The sequence below is a fragment of the Canis lupus genome, chromosome 18 (assembly GCF_048164855.1).
Source record: "Canis lupus baileyi chromosome 18, mCanLup2.hap1, whole genome shotgun sequence".
Classification (NCBI taxonomy): Eukaryota; Metazoa; Chordata; class Mammalia; order Carnivora; family Canidae; genus Canis; species Canis lupus.
This window is the reverse complement of record NC_132855.1, coordinates 29689543-29709773: the sequence shown is the minus strand read 5'-3', so window position 1 is coordinate 29709773 and position 20231 is coordinate 29689543. Positions and strand designations below refer to the sequence as shown.

The window sequence follows — 20231 nt, the reverse complement described above, 5'->3', positions numbered from 1 at the left end:
AAGGACACTTTACTCACAGTGGTTTGTCATTTTAAATTACCTTAAGTCCTCATTTTAGCTGATAAGACATTTAGCGGATACTTGACCTTAGTGTTCTCCCTGAAATACTTGCTCTTGCTACTTAGCAATAAACTTACAGAATCTGAAAAATGAATTTGTAGTTTGTAGTGGAGCATTGTTCTCGAAGGAGCTGCCATTGCCCCCCCCCTTTTTTTAAAGATTTTATTTATTTATTTGAGAGAGAAAGAGCATGAGTAGGGAGGGAGAGGGAAAAGTAGACTTCCCACTGAACCGAGAGAGCCTTATGCAAGGCTCAGTCCCAGGACATTGAGACCATGACCTGAGCTGAAGGTAAATGCTTAACAAACTGAGTCACCCAGGCACCCCTGCCATTGTTTTTAAAGAAGACTTCCAGACGACAAAAATTTGAGGATTTCAGAATTTCAAGTCACATAAAGCATTCCCCTATAGGGCTTGTCTCTGCAATTGTCCTTTGTGAAGAGGTTACCACAAAACAAACACGAAAAGATGATTAGTTACTATATTTTAGAATTTGAAAGCTTTAAAACAAATTTTCAAGGAATTTTTATGAAGATTTTAGATTGGTATTAACATGCCTGAACCAATAGACATGATTGTCTATGATTATTGGATGACTTATACAAGATATTTGCAAAATACAAATATAAAAGCAGATCAAACTAAACTTGCTCTTTGAGGCACATTGCTTTACTCTGACACTTTTCTTAGGATACTAAAGATACATGATTAATGCAAATAAAATTACTAAGTGTCCCTTAGGATTAATGCAATGGGAAGAAAGTGACATCAATATGATAACAGATGCAGGTTTTTCAGGTAGACAGAACAGGTGATTTTTAAGAAGTAGGTGAAAGCCCACTTGTTAGTACCTGGAACCTTTAGAGCTTTGAAATCTCCAGCCTTCCATTGTTAAACACAGAAGCTCAAGTGGAAATATTAATCACAAATATCTTAAGAAGAGCAAAAGTTGCTGAAGTAAGGCTTTATTACCCAAAGCCTGTCCAGGAAGGAGGGGTTCTGGGTAGTGGGAAATGTCGAGGGCAATGTGTAATGCCAGAAGAGGTCTGCACAAAAGTCAAGAATGCTGCCAAAGTAAACTATCCTCTGTAAAATTTTCCTGTGGGTACAGTGGATGAAGTAAGAATACTAGGTCATTTAGATCAGGGATTTTTCCTGAGGGGGTGTGCTGGGGATTTTGGAATCACACTACCCTGTTCTTCCTCTGTTGGCCTCCAAGATTCTCAGGTTGAGTATTACTGAGTCAGCAAAAGCTGATAGACACTTGTCCTTTGGTTTGTTGAGGGTGGAGCCTCGATGCTGGGAATGGCGAGACTGCCTACAATTTTTCCTATAACATGTTTGTTGAAAATAGTGTGTATTGCCCTCCTTTTTTTTTTTTTTTTTTTTTTTTATAAAGGACATGCTCTGAATACTTTCAGTTGTGGCAGTGTTAGTTTTGAGTAGATACTATGTTTTTCACAACCTACAAATCCCAAGCAGAATAATACGGGAGTTTGGGGTGTTGACCCTGGAGACAAATTTATTGAGTTTGAGTACTGGCTCCACTAATGAGCTGCGTGACTGTGTTTTTTAAACCAAGATATTGAACATCTTCAGGGCCTAGCTAAACCGTAAGTAAAATGAGGGTAATAGTATCTCACATTTGCGGTGAGAAACTGAGGACATTGAACAGACTTGAGCACAGCCCTAGCATAGGAAGGGAGGGGTTTTGTTGATATCTGCTTTCAGCATAACTGAAGATACCAAAATAATAGCTCTTTCTTGGGGTGTGATTTTCGCTTTTGAATGGAAACCACAGCATGGGTTTTGGGTATTTCCCCTCACTAGCTTAATCAATTTTATAAACTGTCTTGAGTATAGAAATAACATCCAACTGGACAGAAATGTGTTCAGGGTGGGGGGTAGAAATGGAGCCTAAGAAAGTTACTGTAAAAAATGATTTCCTCTGTTCTTTCTAGCTAAGCTTTGTAAGTGCGCAATGAGAAGTTGTGATGTTTTCTTACTGATCCTGGAAATCCTGCAACTTGGGCAGAGGAGAGATCCCACCTGAATTGGTTTGGCAGTGCTGTTGTGACAAAGTACCACACATCGAGTGGCTTAAACCACGGACATGTATTTTCTCACTGGAGGCTAGATGTCAGAGGTCAAGGTGTCGGCAAGGCTGGGTGCTCTTGCAAACTGTGAAGGAGAATCTTCCACACCTCTCTCCTAGCTTTTGGTAGTTCACTGACAACTTTTGGTATCTTTTGGCTTCTGCTGCATGAGCTTCATTTGCACGTGATATTCTCTCTGTGTGCATATCTCTATGTCCAGATACTTACTTTTTGTAAAGACGACAGCCATGCTGATTGAGAGGCCCATCCTATTCCAGCATGACCTCATCTAAATCAGGTCATATCCTGACAAACTGAGGTTTAGGACATCCACCTATGAGTTTTGGGAGACACAACGTGACATGTAATAGCATCATATTCTGGAAATACTATGGTAGACTTACAGAATTTACAGTAGTCAGTACTCAACAAACATCCAATGACATGATTACAAACTGTGGGCAGTGTATTTGTTTCATCTTCTATGAGAAGATGTTCACAAATTGGTATTCATGAAGTTAATCACTGCAAACAGCAGAGGAGTTACACATTTAATGGCATCCTATTGTGGATGCTTGCCCAACATTGAGATCATTTTATTTTGTGAGCGGGTGTTAGTGTGTGTGTGACTGAGAGACAAAGACTTTGACTTTATGCTCCCAAAGGCTTTCCATTAGGAAAAAAAAAAAAAAAAGACATTGCATAAGAAACAGTTTTTCAAAACAGCAAAAAAATGCTTATCTGTCTTGACTACGATGTTTATGATGTACACGTTGTGTAGTTTGCATCATTTTAAGTGCAATATGTTCTAAGGAATGGAACTATAAAATCTCAAGCAAATCAGACTGATTTCCATAATGGGAGAATGCATGCTTGTATCATTCATGGTTCATGAGTGTTACATCTTGTGTGAAGACAGACAGCTCTACTTAGAGGGTGGGGCCATTGCTTCTCTGCTCACCCATCATCCCATTGTAACATTTCATGAGGGATTTCCCATCCATTTCTTACCACTAGAATATGAATTCCCCATGAGAACAAAATTGCCTTATTTTTACCTAGACCATCCTCCAAGCCACAATACTGAACACTGATACAAAACAGAAATAAAATGTTCAAATAAGGGATCTCTGGGTGGCGCAGCAGTTTGGCGCCTGCCTTTGGCCCAGGGCGTGATCCTGGAGACCCGGGATGGAATCCCACGTCGGGCTCCTGGTGCATGGAGCCTGCTTCTCCCTCTGCCTGTGTCTCTGCCTCTCTCTCTCTCTGTGACTATCATAAATAAAAATTTAAAAAAAGTTTGAATAATTGAAGAGCTTAAATGTGATAAAATAATTGAGGTTTTTTTTTGAAGTCAGAAATTGTGAAATTGATTTGAAATATAAAATGTCACCATTTTAGGCAAAAATAAGGGATAAACAAGGAGGAGGAGGAGAGCATCTAGTATAGTAGTTCTAAATTACAGTTGCCAGTGTTAGCAAATGAAAGTACAGGTTATCCAATTAAATTTGAATTTCACATATATAATGAATAAATTTTTACGATAATATATCCCATATATTGCACAAGTATTGCATACTTGTACTAAAAATTGTTTATTTCTAATTTAAATTTAACTGAATGTCCTTTACAACCTTATTCTAATCTCTTTTTGAATATGTATTTTTTTTTTTACTGTTTTATCACTGAAATGCAAATCAGAGCTCAGCTTGCTTATAAAAATGCCTATACATATAGAATTGTACACACTATTGCAGGTAGTCAATGTTAGTAATTCTTAACATTTAATGTGTTAAAGAAGGAATAAAGAATATTTTGGAGGTTACAAGGCTAAAGGTAATGGAAAAAAGTTAGACTTACATATATGTATTCTAAGCATAGTCCTACATTTCGAGCTAGGGATAATGTTAGAAATGATGGAATCTAAACCACTAATTTTTAAAAACAGATTTTATTTATTTATTCATGAGAGACAGAGAGAGAGAGAGAGGCAGAGACACAGGCAGAGGGAGAAGCAGGCTCCATGCCGGGAGCCCGACGTGGGACTTGATCCCTGATCTCCAGGATCACACCCTGGGCCAAAGGCGGCGCTAAACCGCTGAGCCACTGGGGCTGTCCTAAACCACTAATTTTAGAAAGGTGAAGAAATTAGATAGAAATATCAACTAGGATATAGAGTTTAATTGTGAAAGTAGGGTAAAGAAGGAAACTAAATTTGCCCCACTAATAAAACTACTTATCAAGTAATTATATGTATATATATAAAATAGTGTATAAATACACTATTATAGTAATTAGTATTATAGTAATTAAAATGTATATATGTAATTATATATATAATTATATATAATATATTTTATATATATAAAATAGTGTATAAATACACTATTATAGTAATTGATATGTATATATAATTACTCGGTAATTATATATACATATAATTAGTATTATAGTAATTAAAATGTATATATGTAATTATATATATAATTATCAAGTAATTATATGTATATGTAAGTGTATAAATGCACTATAAATACATATACATATAATTATGTATATATATAATAGTGTATTTATACTTTTATGCATAATAGTGTATATATTAAAATACAAAGGAACATTTGCTTTTATGTTAAAGAATAACTGATTTATCATTTAGTAACATTTTTGCACTAATTGAAGAAAAATAACTGAATATTCTGTTTTGCTTTTTATGTATTAAAACAGCAACTGAATTGTCAACTGATCTTTCTTTCTTTACTGCAAATGACCACTCACATTTTCTGCCTCTGTACTCTTTAATCAAATAGTGGAATCAACTATACTACTTTAGCATTCACGTTCCATTTGTAAATTAGAGAATGCCAGTTCACTTTGATATTTTATTTATTTGTTTTTTTCACTTTGATATTTTAACATTTATTTTTAAAAAACTCCAGACTTTAATCACTTTGATCTAAGATTAATAAAGATAAAAGTAGGATGTTTGATACTGTTTCTCAAATAGGATCCATGGATACCTAGTACTGATGGTCTTGCAACTATTCGTATCCAAATAGATTAATAGAAGAAAACCTGCTTAAAATGAATAGAATAGGGATCAGATAAAATCTGAAGAAACTCATGAGACATTGAAATAAATCAGATATCTATATGATGTAAAAGTGTACTTTTATATCAAATTCAAATGAAATGCAGTTAAGTCCTATAGGTTAGGAAAATTTCTGGCTAACAGAAATTGTTTATCTTCTGAGAATTTCTCCCAGCTGATTTTGAGATTTCCATAATTAATTAGAATTGTTCCCAGTTGATAGGGGATTTTTTTCCATAAAATATTAAAAGTTCTTGGTGTTTTTTTTTTCTTGGTGTTATTTAAAGCAATATAAGACATGGTAGTGATCCTCCAAAACCTGTGAAGAATTGAGTTAGTGTTTGGATATCTGATAATTTGAGAATGAATAGAAATAATCCTCTCCTGTTAGTTAACTGGAGAAATTTTTTAATATTCCAAGGGCAGTTACATTTTTCCTAAAATTATTAAAGGTAGGACATATCCACCCAATAATTAAGTCAAGTGTGCAGTTTTAAAAATATATTTTAATTAATTGTAATTAGTTCCTAATTGTGTATTTTAGAATAAGAAAAGAAGTAATGGTTAATTCTGCAAAATACTGCTAAAGGTTCAAATATTTAGACAGAGATGTCTTTATTTGCTTTGGCAACATGTGGATCATTTAGGACATATACTAGCAGGTTTGATACAGTGGAGGGGCAGAGGTAAGATGGGATTACTTGGTGGAGTGAATGAGAGATGAGAAAGAAGTAACCAGTGCTGACACCTCTTCTTTGGTCTTCCTTTCTCTACCACAGCCTTCAGCTCATGACAAGCTTTCTTTGCTACCAACCCAGGCAGAAATCAAACTACTACATTGTCCTCTCAGATTTTGACGTTTATTGTCAAACATTTGCCTTCATAAGAATATTGCAAACTTATTAATAATTCAAATGGTAGTATTACATAATCCATATACTTGCACATTTAATATTAGTCAATTAACCAGAAGGTTTTCTTTATGATATTAGACCTCTTAGAGGTAATCCTTTATAACTCTGAGTAAGTTTTAATGCTTTTTTCATGTTTTCTATCACTGAAATAAAAGTAGATAATATTCTATCATTAGAAGAAACTATTAAATGTGATGATCTATTAACCTTGCATCTGAAATTGGCCCCGTGATTTATTTATTTATTTTTTAAAAGATTTTATTTAGGGACACCTGGTGGCTCAGAGGTTGGGCGCCTGCCTTCGGCTCAGGTCGTGATTGGTAAGCTGGGATTGAGTCCTGCATCGGGCTCCCTGCATGGAGCCTGCTTCTCCCTCTGCCTATGTTTCTGCCTCTCTCTCTCTCTCTCAGTCTGTGTCTCTCATGAATAAATAAATAAAACCCTTTTTTTTAAAGGTTTATTTATTTGAGAGAGAGAGGTAACACAAGCAGGCGAGAGGGAGAAGCAGGCTCCTGCTGAGCTGAGCAGGGAGCTTGATGCCAGTCTCAATGAGGGGCTAGATCCCAGGACCCTGGGATCATGACCTGAGCCAAAGGCAGATGTTAACCACTTGAGCCACCCAGGTGTCCTGAAATTGGCCCCTTTAAATTAATACTATGAAAACATCAGGATTTATCCACAACATTAAAGAACGGTCTGCCAATGGTATACACATAAATTTAGGGATTAGACCATTCAGAGCTGATAATGAATTGTCTTTATGTTAAACAATTAAATCAGAGAGATTTTTGAGGGAGTGTCTGTCTAATAGATCATTTTCTATGATTATTGATGCATCTGACAAGTATAGTGATCAGATTGCATATACTCGATACTGAATGTTATAAAAATTCAAGTCCAAAGACAGACTGTATCTTCTTGCGTATAAACATTATAAGAAGATAAAAAGTTTTAATTATTATCAGTTTGAGGAAATTACATATGATCTTTAATATCACAAGAATGGACTGGCTCCCTTAAAGTTTAATTCTAACATGTAGTCTATTCTTGGTGGTCCCAGATTTAGAGATCATAAAAAGTATTTGACATCTCTGTTAAAAACAACAACAACAACAACAACAACAAAAGATTTTGAGGTGCCCCAGAAATTCTTATTGTGATAGGAGCTGTGTGTTTCATTTTTAAACACTACCTCCACCACTGACTCTGGTGATTCTCATTTGTGAATAGCGCTGTGTGTGGGACTAGGTAGATGTAGGGCATCACTGACCTACTAACAGTCAAACAAAGCTCCTACCACTGTTCAAGACAATTTGTGAATACTTACATGCTGGTGAGTCCTGAGGTTCATATGTATACAGTCTATTAGAGTATCTTCCACTTATATCAGCTCTGACTGTTAAGAAGGATCTGCCAAAAAAAAAGTTACTGATACAATATTTAAAATGTTTATAAAATCATTCTCCCCTCTTATTCTAAGCAAATGTTAGGCCAATATATAAGCAAAATTGGTTTTTATAATGTGAATTCATGATGATGTAACCTACATTCTCATTTTAGTGTGCCGTAACTCTGTCAGTACAGTCTGGGGACTGTACCAAAAGTATACCGGAATACTGGGTGATGGACATTAAGGAGGGCAAGTGATGCAATGAGCACTGGGTGTTATATAAGACTGATGAATCACTAAATTCTACCTTGGAAACTAATAATAGACTATACGTTAATTAGTTGAAATTAAATTTTAAAAAACGTAGAAAAATCAACAAAACACCTACTTTTTTTCAACTAGGTGCCACAAAACGTGTTTGAGTTTCGACCTCAGTTGTTATTTATCTGATCTGATAATGCTGATCAGTTGCATTTTTGTGAGGTAGACAGCCTGTATGTTAGAGACACAGAGAGAGGCAGAGACACAGGCAGAGGGAGAAGCAGGCTCCCTGCTAGGAGCCGGATGTGGGACTTGATCCTGGGTCCCCTGGATCATGCCCCGGGCTGAAGGCAGGTGCTAAACCGCTAAGCCACCCAGCGATCCCCTAAAAGAATTTTTAAAATATAAAACCATTCACTCTCAGACTAGATAAAACCAGGTGGTCACTCATCTAAAATCTCATGGAATAGCCCAGGAGATTATGAGAATCAGTAAAAGATTTTGGTCTGAACTTCTCAGAGTCTCTAAAACTAGAGCCTGACAAGTCTAGCTGCTTGTCAGCATCATTTGGTGAATTATCTTTAAAAGTCTACATTAAAAATAGGTTACAAATTCAGATAGGTTAAAATTCAAAAGTGAAAAAGGTAAAAATTCTTCCCATTCCTGCTTTCCAGAGGTAAGAAGTGTTAACATCTCTTATGTTTCCTCCCAGAGGTTGTCAAGTCACAAAATGGAGTAAGTATATTAATATGAATATAATTGATAGAAATTGTATATGTTTAATGCATATGTATGTATATTCATTTCTTTTTTTTTAAATATTTATTTATTTATTTATGATAGAGAGAGAAAGAGAGAGGCAGAGACACAGGAGGAGGGAGAAGCAGGCTCCATGCCAGGAGCCCAACGTGGGACTCGATCCTGGGACTCCAGGATCGCGCCCTGGGCCAAAGGCAGGCGCTAAATAGCTGAGCCACCCAGGGATCCCCTGTATATTCCTTTCTTAAAAATATGAATACTAGCATACTATAGACACGTATTTGCATTTTGCTTTTTTAACATAATGGTATGTGTTGGATATAATTATTTTGTGCTTCTATAATTCTACATTATATCTGTGTTCTTTAGTTCTTTGAAAATAGAAATATTTAAATTGGTTCCAATCTTTTGTGTTTAGATTGTTTCCAAACCTTTACAAATATGGCTTCAAGGAACGTGATGTTATTTATATATATGATTTTGAACATGGGTGAGTATATTTGTAAAAATATATATTTGTAAAAAAAAAATTCAGAAATAGAATTTCTGGGTCAAGGTGCCCCTACATTTATAATTTTGGTATCCATGCTTTCCATAGAGGCTATATCAACTTATGTTCTCTCTGGTAATGTGAGAGATATTTTCTCTGTGCTCCCTAAAACTCATCAAACTGTTAACTCTTGGATCCAATAGGTGAAAAGAAGGAAGTTAATGTAGTCTTACTTACTTATAAAAAACAGTGACTGCATGATTCAGTAATTCTACTTCTGGGAATATATTTGACGGAAATGAAGTCAGGATCTCAAAGAGATATCTGCACTCCCATGTTCAGTGCAGCATTATTTATAATAGCCATGATGTGGAAAAACCTGTTTCTGTTGATGCACTTATGACAAAATGGAAGAACCTTGAATATATTATGCTAAGTGATGTCAGGAAGATAAATACTATATGATGTCACTTATATGTGAAATCTCAAAAAACTCACAAAATATTAACTCATGGAAATAGTTTATTGGTCGTTTCCAGGGGGTAATGGGAATGGCTGAAGGGTGAAGATGAGCACACCTAAAACTGCATAACGTTATTATGTCAGTTTTATCTCAATAAAGCTGTAAAAAACAGTCAATGTTACTCATGTTTAGATTACTTAATTTCTTTTCCTTTTGTATCTTTTTTTTTTTTAAGACAGAGGGTGCATGAGTGGGGGGAAGGACATCAGGGGAGGAAGAATGTGAGAGAGAAATAGAGAGAGAATCTCAAGCACACTCCAGCACTGAGCACAGAGCCTGACACATGGGGCTTTATCTCACCACCCTGAGTTCATGATCTCAGCTGAAACCAAGAAAGTAGATGCTCAACTGACAGAGTCACCCAAGCACCCCTCCTTTTGTATCTTTTGGTCACCTTTTTTCCTATTGACTTGTTAACCTTTTTTTATTAATTTTTATGAGTACGTTTTCTAGAGAAATTCATGATTATGATATGTGCTGTAGTCTTGTTTAGGTTTTTGTCTTTTTTTCTTTAGTTTATAATTCTGATTATGCAGAAATTAATGTAATCAAAATGTATTATTCCTTTCCTTAGGCTTTTCTTTCTTCTTTTGACCATACTCAAATCCAAAGTAGGGGTAAGGCAAGGCAAGTGTACTTGCATCAAAGGTTCATCAAAGGTGCCCCTCATGTCTTACCCTAATATCAACCCTTCTCTACTTCAAGCATTAAAAAAATTTTTTTTGCAATAATATCTTCTAATACCTTATTGGTTTAACATTTATAATTAATCTTTGTAACTTGTTTTCATATAAAATGATCTGAATATATCTATTTTCCCCCGAAGGCTACCACCTTCTAACAATAATTATTTTACATACTAACTCTCTCCTATTCCTAACTTTGGATGCTACTTTATTGTGTAAAAAATTTCTTTAGTATTAGTTTTGTTTCTATATGTACCATTTTGTTCAATTCATTTATCAGTAACATATTATTATTTTTTTTAATTTTTTTTTAACTTTTATTTATTTATGATAGTCACAGAGAGAGAGAGAGAGAGATTGGCAGAGACATAGGCAGAGGGAGAAGCAGGCTCCATGCACCGGGAGCCCGATGTGGGATTCGATCCTCGGTCTCCAGGATCGCGCCCTGGGCCAAAGGCAGGCGCCAAACCGCTGCGCCACCCAGGGATCCCAGTAACATATTATTTTGATAGAATTGTAAAAAATGTTTCATCTTGATTAAGGGACAGTCCCCACTGAATTCTTTACGAAGTTCCTAACTATGACTGTTTTTCCATTTCAATTTTGAGATTATTATTTTTCTTAATTCTTGTACCAATTTATTGTGGTTGTCTTAAAATTTTTCAAGTGTACAGAGAATTGGCATTTTTACAATGTTGAGTCCTCCCATTCAAGAACATGGTATATCTTATCTTAGGTTTAAATTTTTTTCCTCAGTAGTACATTTAGGTTCATATAGATTTTGTGATTTCCTGTCAGATTAATCTTGGATATTTTATCTTTTTATTGCTACTTTATTTTTTATTTATTTATTTTTTTATTGCTACTTTAAATGGAATATTGTATAAGTTTTTTTCAACTTTTTTCTCCATATAAATACTATTGTTTTATTTTTTCAAATGCTTTTGATTTCTATGTATTAATTTGGTCTTATCTAATTTAACTGAATCTTTATTCTTCTGAATACTTGGAGCTGATTTTGAATTTTTACATATATTGTATAGTCATCATCTGTAAGTGAAGATATTTTCACTTTCTCCTTTCCAAGTTTTGTACTTCTAAATTTTCTCATCTAATTGCATTGGTCAGTGTCTCCAGAACAATGTTAGTGGTTGTGGTGATTGTAGACATCCTTGTCTTATCCAGACTTTGCTAGGGTATTTTAATTCGTTTTCAGTAAGCATGATGTTGGCATTTTTGCTGAGGCAGATATTTCTTTGTTAGGATAAATTAAAAATTAATATAAAAGTGTTTATTTTTAAATTTAAAAATGGAGTTTGCATTCTGTTAAATGCCTTTTCAACCTTTCAGGAGATAGGAGATACTTCTATGATTTGTCTCCATATAAATAATATTTTAATTACTAGATTTGTTATTCTTAAATCTTACTACATTCAGTTTAAGCTTGCATAATACCTAATAAAGTGATACTGTTTTGTTATGCAACTTATATTCAGATGCTTGCTTGGCTGATGTTAACTAAACTTGCTGTAGTGATCTGCTATTGCATGCTGTTTGGCCTAACAGTTGTCATTATAATTTTTTTGTGAACAACACCTCTATATACATATTGATTTCTTAATTACCAAGCAAGCTTTTACTGAGATGTAGTTGACATATTACTTTAAGATGTACAATGTAATGATTGATATTTGTATAGAAGGCAATAGCAGAACAAATACTCATACCCTTTTAAAAGTTTACAGGCTAGTTTTTAGCTGGTAGTATGAGAAGCTATCTATATCATCTACCAAAAATAACTGAGAGGTGTTTTACCTGTTTAGAATATGAAAGATCTTCTTCACAAGTCTTTACCCAAGTGATGTCATCTCCCCATCCTAAAAAAGAATAGAGAAATGAATGCATTAACCCAGCACCACAAAAAAGCTCTGGAATGGACATTGTGATAAGCAGGTATCTATCTACACATAGTTAATTAAGCTACCAAGCAGTTGTCTGACATATGGTATAGAGGGTGCATAACTACTAGATATGAAGAGGTGGTGTTCTTCAAATGATAGTGCTGAGGTTTTGTGACTAGTTCAAATCTCAAGGCCCATGTAGGTGTTCAATCAGTGCTGTTATGATTAGTGGTGATGAAAAGAGCATCTTTAGACAGTGCAGAGGTCTGACTTTCAAAATGTACAGAGGAAATAACAGTTAATCTTTGCATATTTTGTAAATATATCATGGATAATTTATACTGTACTGTACAGTGCCCTTGTAACTTGAGTGCCAGGAGATGCCAACCCTTTCAAATCAGAATACATAACGAAAAGAATTCCTAATTTTGCTTTGAGTTCTGACATGGAAAAAAAATCTAGTGCGATGATTTCATGGTTGAGAGACACAGTAAAACAAAAGTGTTTCAGAAGCATTCAAAAGCATGGAGGAGAGGGAAAAAGAACATAATGAGTTGAATACCGTACTAGCCTTTATAAAAGTAAAACAAGTTGTTGAGAGTATGTATTAGAGATCGAAGAATAAAAATTATTGAGAAGAATGCACAAAACATTCAGAAATACTGCAGAGTATTTTCAGGAAATGTTTGAGTGTATAGATGAAAAATACTGAATTAATTTGAAAATAGAAATAGTTGCAGACTAGTTTGGACCCAAACTGTATATTTCAATTTTTGTCAGACTATGGTTTCTGGTTTTGATATGCTGGTTTAAAGATGGCCAGGAATTATGAAGCAGAATTATGAAGCAAGGCATACATGATTGCATGATTTTTGCTTATTTGTTTGCTTTTGTTTCCTTGTTTTTTTGGCAACGATTTTATTAAAATAGTCACACATCAATACAGTTCATCCACTGAAAGTGTGTGTGTGCTTTTGGTGTATATTCACAGAGCTGTGAAAGCAGCATTACCATCAATTTTAGAACATTTGCATCACCTCAAACTCTTTAGCTGCCACTTCCTGATCTCCCCATCTCCCCCAACCCTAAGAAACACTTAATCAACTTTCTGTCTCTATTAATTTTCTTTTTCTGGGTATTTCATATAAATGGCATCTCATCAGATGTGGTCTTCTTTGATAGGACAGTTTCAGTTAATAGAATATTTTCAAGGTTCATCTGTATTGTGGCTTATATTAAGACTTCATTCCTGGGATCCCTGGGTGGTGCAGCGGTTTAGCGCCTGCCTTTGGCCCAGGGCGTGATCCTGGAGACCCGGGATCGAATCCCACGTCAGGCTCCCAGTGCATGGAGCCTGCTTCTCCCTCTGCCTGTGTCTCTGCCTCTCCTTCTGCCTGTGTCTCTGCCTCTCTCTCTCTGTGTGACTATCATAAATAAATAAAAATTAAAAAAAAATAAAGTTTATCTTGAAGCTGCTATATTTAAAAAAAAAAAAAAAAGACTTCATTCCTTCATATGGTCAAATACTGTACCATTATGTGGGTATATCACATTTTATTTATCCATTCATCTGTCGATGGGCGTTTGGTATTTTTGCTTTTTTGGAGCTTATGAATAATGCTGCTATGAAAATTTGTGTGCAAGTTTTGTGTGAACCTATGTTTTCATTTCCCTTGCATATACCTAGAAGGGAATTGCTGAGTCAAATGGCAACTCCATACTGACTTTTTGGAGAAACTACCAGACCATTTTTCTAAGTGGCTGCACTATTTTACACTCTTAGCAGCCATACAGCTGGTTTGTTATTACCTGATTTTAAAATCTTAACGTTGGAAGTTGTTTTAGTTTAGTACCCTACCTCAGCAGAAATCCTTCATATCTGTAATAATCCCAGAAGATTTTTTTTACAACTTTGTTTGAGCATATGTAGTAACTTCATATCATATTTTGCCTTAGGGACGCCTGGGTGGCTCAGGGGTTGAGCATCTGCTTTTGGCTAAAGGACTGAACCTGGGATCCAGAATTGAGTCCCACGTCGGGGTCCCTGCAGGGAGCCTGTTTCTCCCTCTGCCTGTGTCTCTGCCTCTCTCTCTCTCTCTGTGTCTCTCATGAATAAATAAATAATGTTAAAAACAGAATATTCTAGAAACAGCCACTGAGACTGTGCTTCTACTTAACTTTCCTTCTTCTGTTGCAAATATTACTCATTGCTGGAACTTCAGCAGTGGGAAGAATTTTTATTCTCTACTCCTATTCAACTTACTTCCACAAACATTAAAGGAACATCTGCCACGTGCCTTATTCATTTAGCACTGGGTATACCAATGTAAAACAATATAATCCCTGCTCTTCATTCTAGCCTTCATGCAGCAAAGCCATGCCATATTATTTTTTATACACTTTATCTCATAATAACTGAAAGTGTTGCAGAGTCTCTGTTCTTTACTATAATTCTGTCTCCAGCTCTGGTTATGCTTATCTGTCTTCTGAGATTTTATTCATTCTCCAATATGTATTTTTTGAATACCTACTTTATGCTGGGCATTGCGCTGGGTGCTGGGTAGTTCTTCTGATTTTCTGAAGTTAGGATGGGGAGGGTATCATTATTTTTTCTTAAACTATTATCTTTTTCCAATTAATTTTCCCTTTCCTTCCTAACATACTTACCTGTTTGGTGCTGTCCTCTGCGGATCTCCATTTGCTATTCTGTACACCACACTCAGACTTCCTTTTCACCCTTACTTTTAATCCTCATTGATTCTGGGCTTCATTTTCTTAATTGTTTCCAATGTGCTGCTAGATGGCAAAAGTCTTAACCAAATGTAAAGCAATTCCTAGTGGAGTTTCCATCTGACGTCAGTCATTTTCTCCATTAAAGTCTTAGTTTCTTGGGGCACCTGGGTTGCTCAATGGTTGAGCACCTGCCTAAGGCTCAGGTCATGATCCCAGATTCCTGGGATGAAGTCCCACATTGGTCTCCCTGCAGGGAGCCTGTTTGTCCCTCTGCCTAAGTCTCTGCCTCTCTCATGAAAAAATAAATAAAATCTTTTTTAAAATCCTAATTTCTTAACTGAAATAGCAGACTCATTAAGTTGTTTAAAATTTATAGCAAAATTTGTATACATTTTTCATAAAGATCACCAAAAAGTGTTGATGGACGTTTGAAAGTGAATACACAGAATGTTGGTGCCTTGTGTTATAGCATGCTGTTTAACTCAGTGCTGGAGAGTCTTTAAGGGTAGCAAATCATTTAGTCTTTGGTTTTTTTAAGGTTACTGAACTCATTGTTTTATGACTCTTGTGTTTATAAAGAAAGATGCCTGATAAATTATACTTAGGAAAGTATTTCTCTCTTTGAATTTATTTTGCAAAAGTGTATTGCTTTTTTGAATAGACAGTTTCTGTGATTGTTAAATGGAAGTAGAATTAACTTGGCTGAACATTGATGGATAATTGACAGGTGCTTAATACATCTGGTAAGGAATGAATGAACTTGGAAAGTCAGTATTTTAGAATTTGAAATTATGCTCTTGTCCATTGATGTTACCACTCCAACTAGTGGTCAAGTGTTTGTGGTCATACTGCTAGTTTTTAATTGGTTCTGTAGAAAGAAAGGATTCTATTACCATTTCTGTTTAATGGAGATATAGAAATCAATTTTGATAATTCTCTTTTGTAAAATATTTCTTTACAGAAGAAGATAATGTATTTGTTTCTTAGGTCAATGTAAAACAGTAAGTACAAAATAGAAGTGTTTTCTAAACATGTAGCCAATGACAAAATTAGATTAGGAGGTCTAAAATCACTGCTTCTGTTTACTGGAGTCAATAAAACAAATACTTGAGTAGCTGAAATTCTTAGAAGGTTGGATAAAGTATAGTTTTCTGCAGATCCTTTTATAAAGTCATCTTACAGTATTTTGTGGCCTTAATAAATACAGATCAGGGGATCAGAGCAGATTTTCACAGATTTTAGTTGTTTTTAGAATATCATTATGATCTATCAATCATTTTCCGTGATTCTGGTTAACAAATTTATAGGCAACCAAATCAATTCTTTACTATTTCTATAAAAGATCATACAAATTGTTACTGTTTTTCAATTGTTTTGGTTCATATTTTAAAAACATCTGATCTTTTCTGACCTTTTTTTTTCTCCCATTTGAAGGTGGTACATAGCAAATTATTCCAGTTAACTGAGTTTTCTTTTTAACCAGACTGTGGATAAGAGACTAGATATTTTAAAACAATCTAGATGACATAATTTAGAAATAAAATGAAATTTTAGTACCTCTAGTACCTCTTGAGAGTGTCTGGGGAATTCTCTGTTTTCGTTGATCACAATGGCAAAGTTGGAAAGAACTCTGATAAAGGAGAGACAGAGGACCAAAACTGACTGTATGTAACATCGTGGCTTCTTGGAAATTCCTCACAGGAAGCTAGATAGTAGAAAATATTTTTCAGAATCCAATAGATGATTTCAGACTGTTATTGAAAGATACTGACAAAAAGTCAGACCAAATCTATGCTGACAGATTGCTCTGCTTATGTTCATTGACCTGGTACAACAACTTAGAGCTTTAATTCACATTTTATTTCAAAAATATTTAAAAGATACAATCAATGCAATTAAAGTCAACTTGGTGAAAAGCCACATTCTGGGCTTCCTGGGAGTAGTACAATGAACTTGAAAAAGAAGTGGACCAGGGCACCAAAAAGTTTACTTGTGGCTGCATGTTAGTGCTCATGGCAAGACAGTGGAACTCAAATAAGGCCATGCTTATAAAAGGCCTTGCAACTGTTAAGTGCAATGCAAAGGTGACTTTTGGCATGCAAAAATACTCTTTCCCTTTTGATTGCTTTTGATCTAATAAATTAAGACCACATTTTAAACCTATACCAAGATAATCAGATTAGGCATGAACAAACATTGCTTAAAATAAAATTCAGAGGGAAAATAATGGGGAGGATTCTTGTTCTTGAGTTGCTTTGTAGTCACTTACCTTTCTCATCCTTCCATCAGTTACTCAGCCTTTTGCTATTCAATTTAGAACCCTGCCCTTCTTTAAAATCATCCCTTTCGCACTGAGGAGGGCACTTGATGGGATGAACACTGGGTGTTATACTATATGTTGGCAAATTGAATTTAAATTACAAAAAAGTCATCCCTTTCACTCTGGTATCTTCCCCTTGCCAACAGTGTATTCCTTTAGAACCAATCCAGATTAAATATGCTTGCCACTCTGGGTGACTCTAATTAAATTACTTCCTTCCCTAATCTGCAGTGGAACCTTTTTTTTTTTTTTAGTTTTATTTATTTAAGTAATCTATATACCCAACATGGGGCTTGAACTCAAGCCTGAGATCAAGAGTCACACACTCCTCTGACTGAGCTAGCTGGGTGCCCCTGCAGTGGACCCATTTTTAAATTTGTCACCCAACATTGGAAGACTCAGGTAAACATTAACCATGGTGCCTGATAAGGATCTTAATTTCTATAACCAGTTTCTATAACCAGTACATAAAATATTTCAGAATGTTATCTTTACCTTATGGACTGGTCATCTTGTACCTTAAAGACTGAAACAAAGAAAAGGTAGATTTTAGTAAATAGTAAGGACCGATGAATATGGAGCACAAAGTCCAATGTGGGGAGGGGGCAGGCTCTTTGTCAGTTTAAAGTTGCAGTGAAGAAAGGGAAGCAACCATCTAAGGCAGAATCTTTCCTGCATCCAGTGAGCTTATAGATGGTCTATGATAGAGCTACAGGAAGCTCAAAAAGCCCTAAAATTATATGTAAAATTTTATGTGCTCCTTTTCATCCTCTTGGGGAAAAAAGGTCCAAATGGTCTTAAGATTCTTCTAGAAGTTTTGTATGCAAAGAAGAGTTAAAAAAAAGTTAGTTTTCCTCTTACACTGCGGTGGCAATGCAAGCTGGTACAGCCACTCTGATAAACAGTATGGAGGTTCCTCAAAAAGTTGGAAATAGAAGAAAAAAATTGAAAATAAAACTATCCTATGATCCAGCAATTGCACTATAGGTATTTACCCATAGGTTACAAACACAGCAATCCAAAGGAGCACCTGCACCCCAATGTTGATAGCTACAATGTCCACAATAGCCAAACTATGGGAAGAGCCCAGATGTCCATCAACAGATGAATGGATAAAGAAGATGTGGTACACACACACACACACACACACACACAATGGAATATTACTCAGCCATCAAAGTGAAGTGTCACCATTTGCAATGATGTGGATGGAGCCAGAGGGTACTATGCTAAGCAAAAAAAGTCATTCAGAGAAAGATTATCATATGATTTCACTCATATGTGGAATTTAAGAAATGAAACACGATCATAGGTAAAGGGAGGGGAAAATAAGATGAAATCAGACAGGGAGACAAACCATAAGACTTTCTTAACTATAGGAAACAAACTGAAGTTTGTTGGAGGGGAGGTGGGTCAGGGAATGAGGTAATTGAGTATTAATGAGGGTCCTTGATGGAATGAGCACTGGGTGTTATATGCAACTGATGAATCACTAAACTCTACCTCTGAAACTAATAATACACTGTATGTTAATTAATTGAATTTAAATAAAAAAAAAGTTTGGGGCAGCCCAGGTGGCTCAGCGATTTAGCCCTGCCTTCAGCCCAGGGTGTGATCCTGGAGACCAGGGATCGAGTCCCACGTCCGGCTCCTTGCAGTGGAGCCTGCTTCTCCCTCTGCCTCTGTCTCTGCCTCTCTCTGTCTCTCCTGACGAAATAAATAAAAATCTAAAAGAAAAAAAAAATTTGGAGGAAGCATTAGAAAAAGTTCTCTCTGGTAGTATCAGAGCTAAGTAGGTGAAATATGTATCAAAAGAGAGAAAATAAAACTTCACCATTTTCATATCTTAAAACTGCCAAATTTAGAGTTGAGTGGGAACCAATCATTTTTCAAATTCGAAGTTAGGTTATAGTATTGTGAAACACTGTTCTACTTAAAATCACAGTATTGGTTTTCCATTTTACTGATGCATTTTTAAAAAGATATCAAATATACTCTATGGCTAAGCAAATCAACTTATGTTAATATTTTTGAATGAACAATATTTTGTTGGTAAAATAGAATGGTAACTGCTAAGAGTCCTTAAATACAAATGTATGAGTTAAGCTACTTGGAGGACACAGATGAATATAACAGGGTTATAGCCCTGGATGAGCTTACCGCATACTCAGGAGGCAAATAAACCAATGTCTACAACTAGGTGTTACAGACATTAGCTAGTTAGCATTTTCTGCCATCAGTATTTTACTTTTCAGAAGTATTTTAACATAACTCATTTACTTAGATTTTTTTTAAAAATCTCTATTTTAAAATAAGACAATTAAAAAACAGGAACAGCTGTTACTTGTACCATAACTTTTAAAGAGATCACTTTTAGTGAATGTCAGTTTATTTTACTATTTTTAATATAAGTAGAGAATAAAAGTATGAAGCTAGCAGAGGAAATCCAGTTCATTAAAAGAAGAATAATATAATTTCACTTAATTTCACCCACTCCTTACTGAAGACGGCTCTTGGGAATAGTGACAAATTGATCATTGAAATGCAGCTGAAATTGACTGAAGATTAAATGATCTGGAAATTTTGCTTGCTTACCTGAACTAGCAAATGTTCTTGCTGGAAGTATAGTCTGGATATTTCTGGTTAAAAATGGGTGTGGATTTATAGACACACACATACACATACTCACTTGATCAACAGCCCCACCTGCATCGAAACAGGAGTACAGTCACCTGCAAACTTACAAAGACAGACTTGTCTGAAAAACACACTTCTTTCCAGTTCTCAGGATTCTCACGCTAAAAAACTTTTTTTCTCTTTGTCTAAATTAAGATTGAATATGCTTATAAAATTGAGGCCAAATGCCATCTTTGGGCTTTTTTTCTCTTCTACCTTACTTCCCAAAGTAATTTAGTGTTTGGCTAGAGTTCAACACACACACAAAAGGGGGGGGGGTGGTAGAAACTGGTATGAATGTAGGAACTGTGTGTACACCATTGTTCTTGTT

The 20231-nt window shown here is 35.3% G+C and overlaps 1 long non-coding RNA gene across 1 annotated transcript; it reads right to left on the bottom strand.

Moving 5' to 3' along the window:
- Nucleotides 1–527: 527 nt before the first annotated feature.
- On the bottom strand, nt 528–19945 carry LOC140608927 (uncharacterized). Its single transcript, XR_012010927.1, has 6 exons — nt 19820–19945; nt 17720–17750; nt 16462–16609; nt 12086–12147; nt 7489–7571; nt 528–2490 (listed from the first exon to the last, which is right to left on the bottom strand). It is a non-coding gene; the product is annotated as an uncharacterized lncRNA (long non-coding RNA).
- Between the last annotated feature and the right edge of the window lie 286 nt (nt 19946–20231).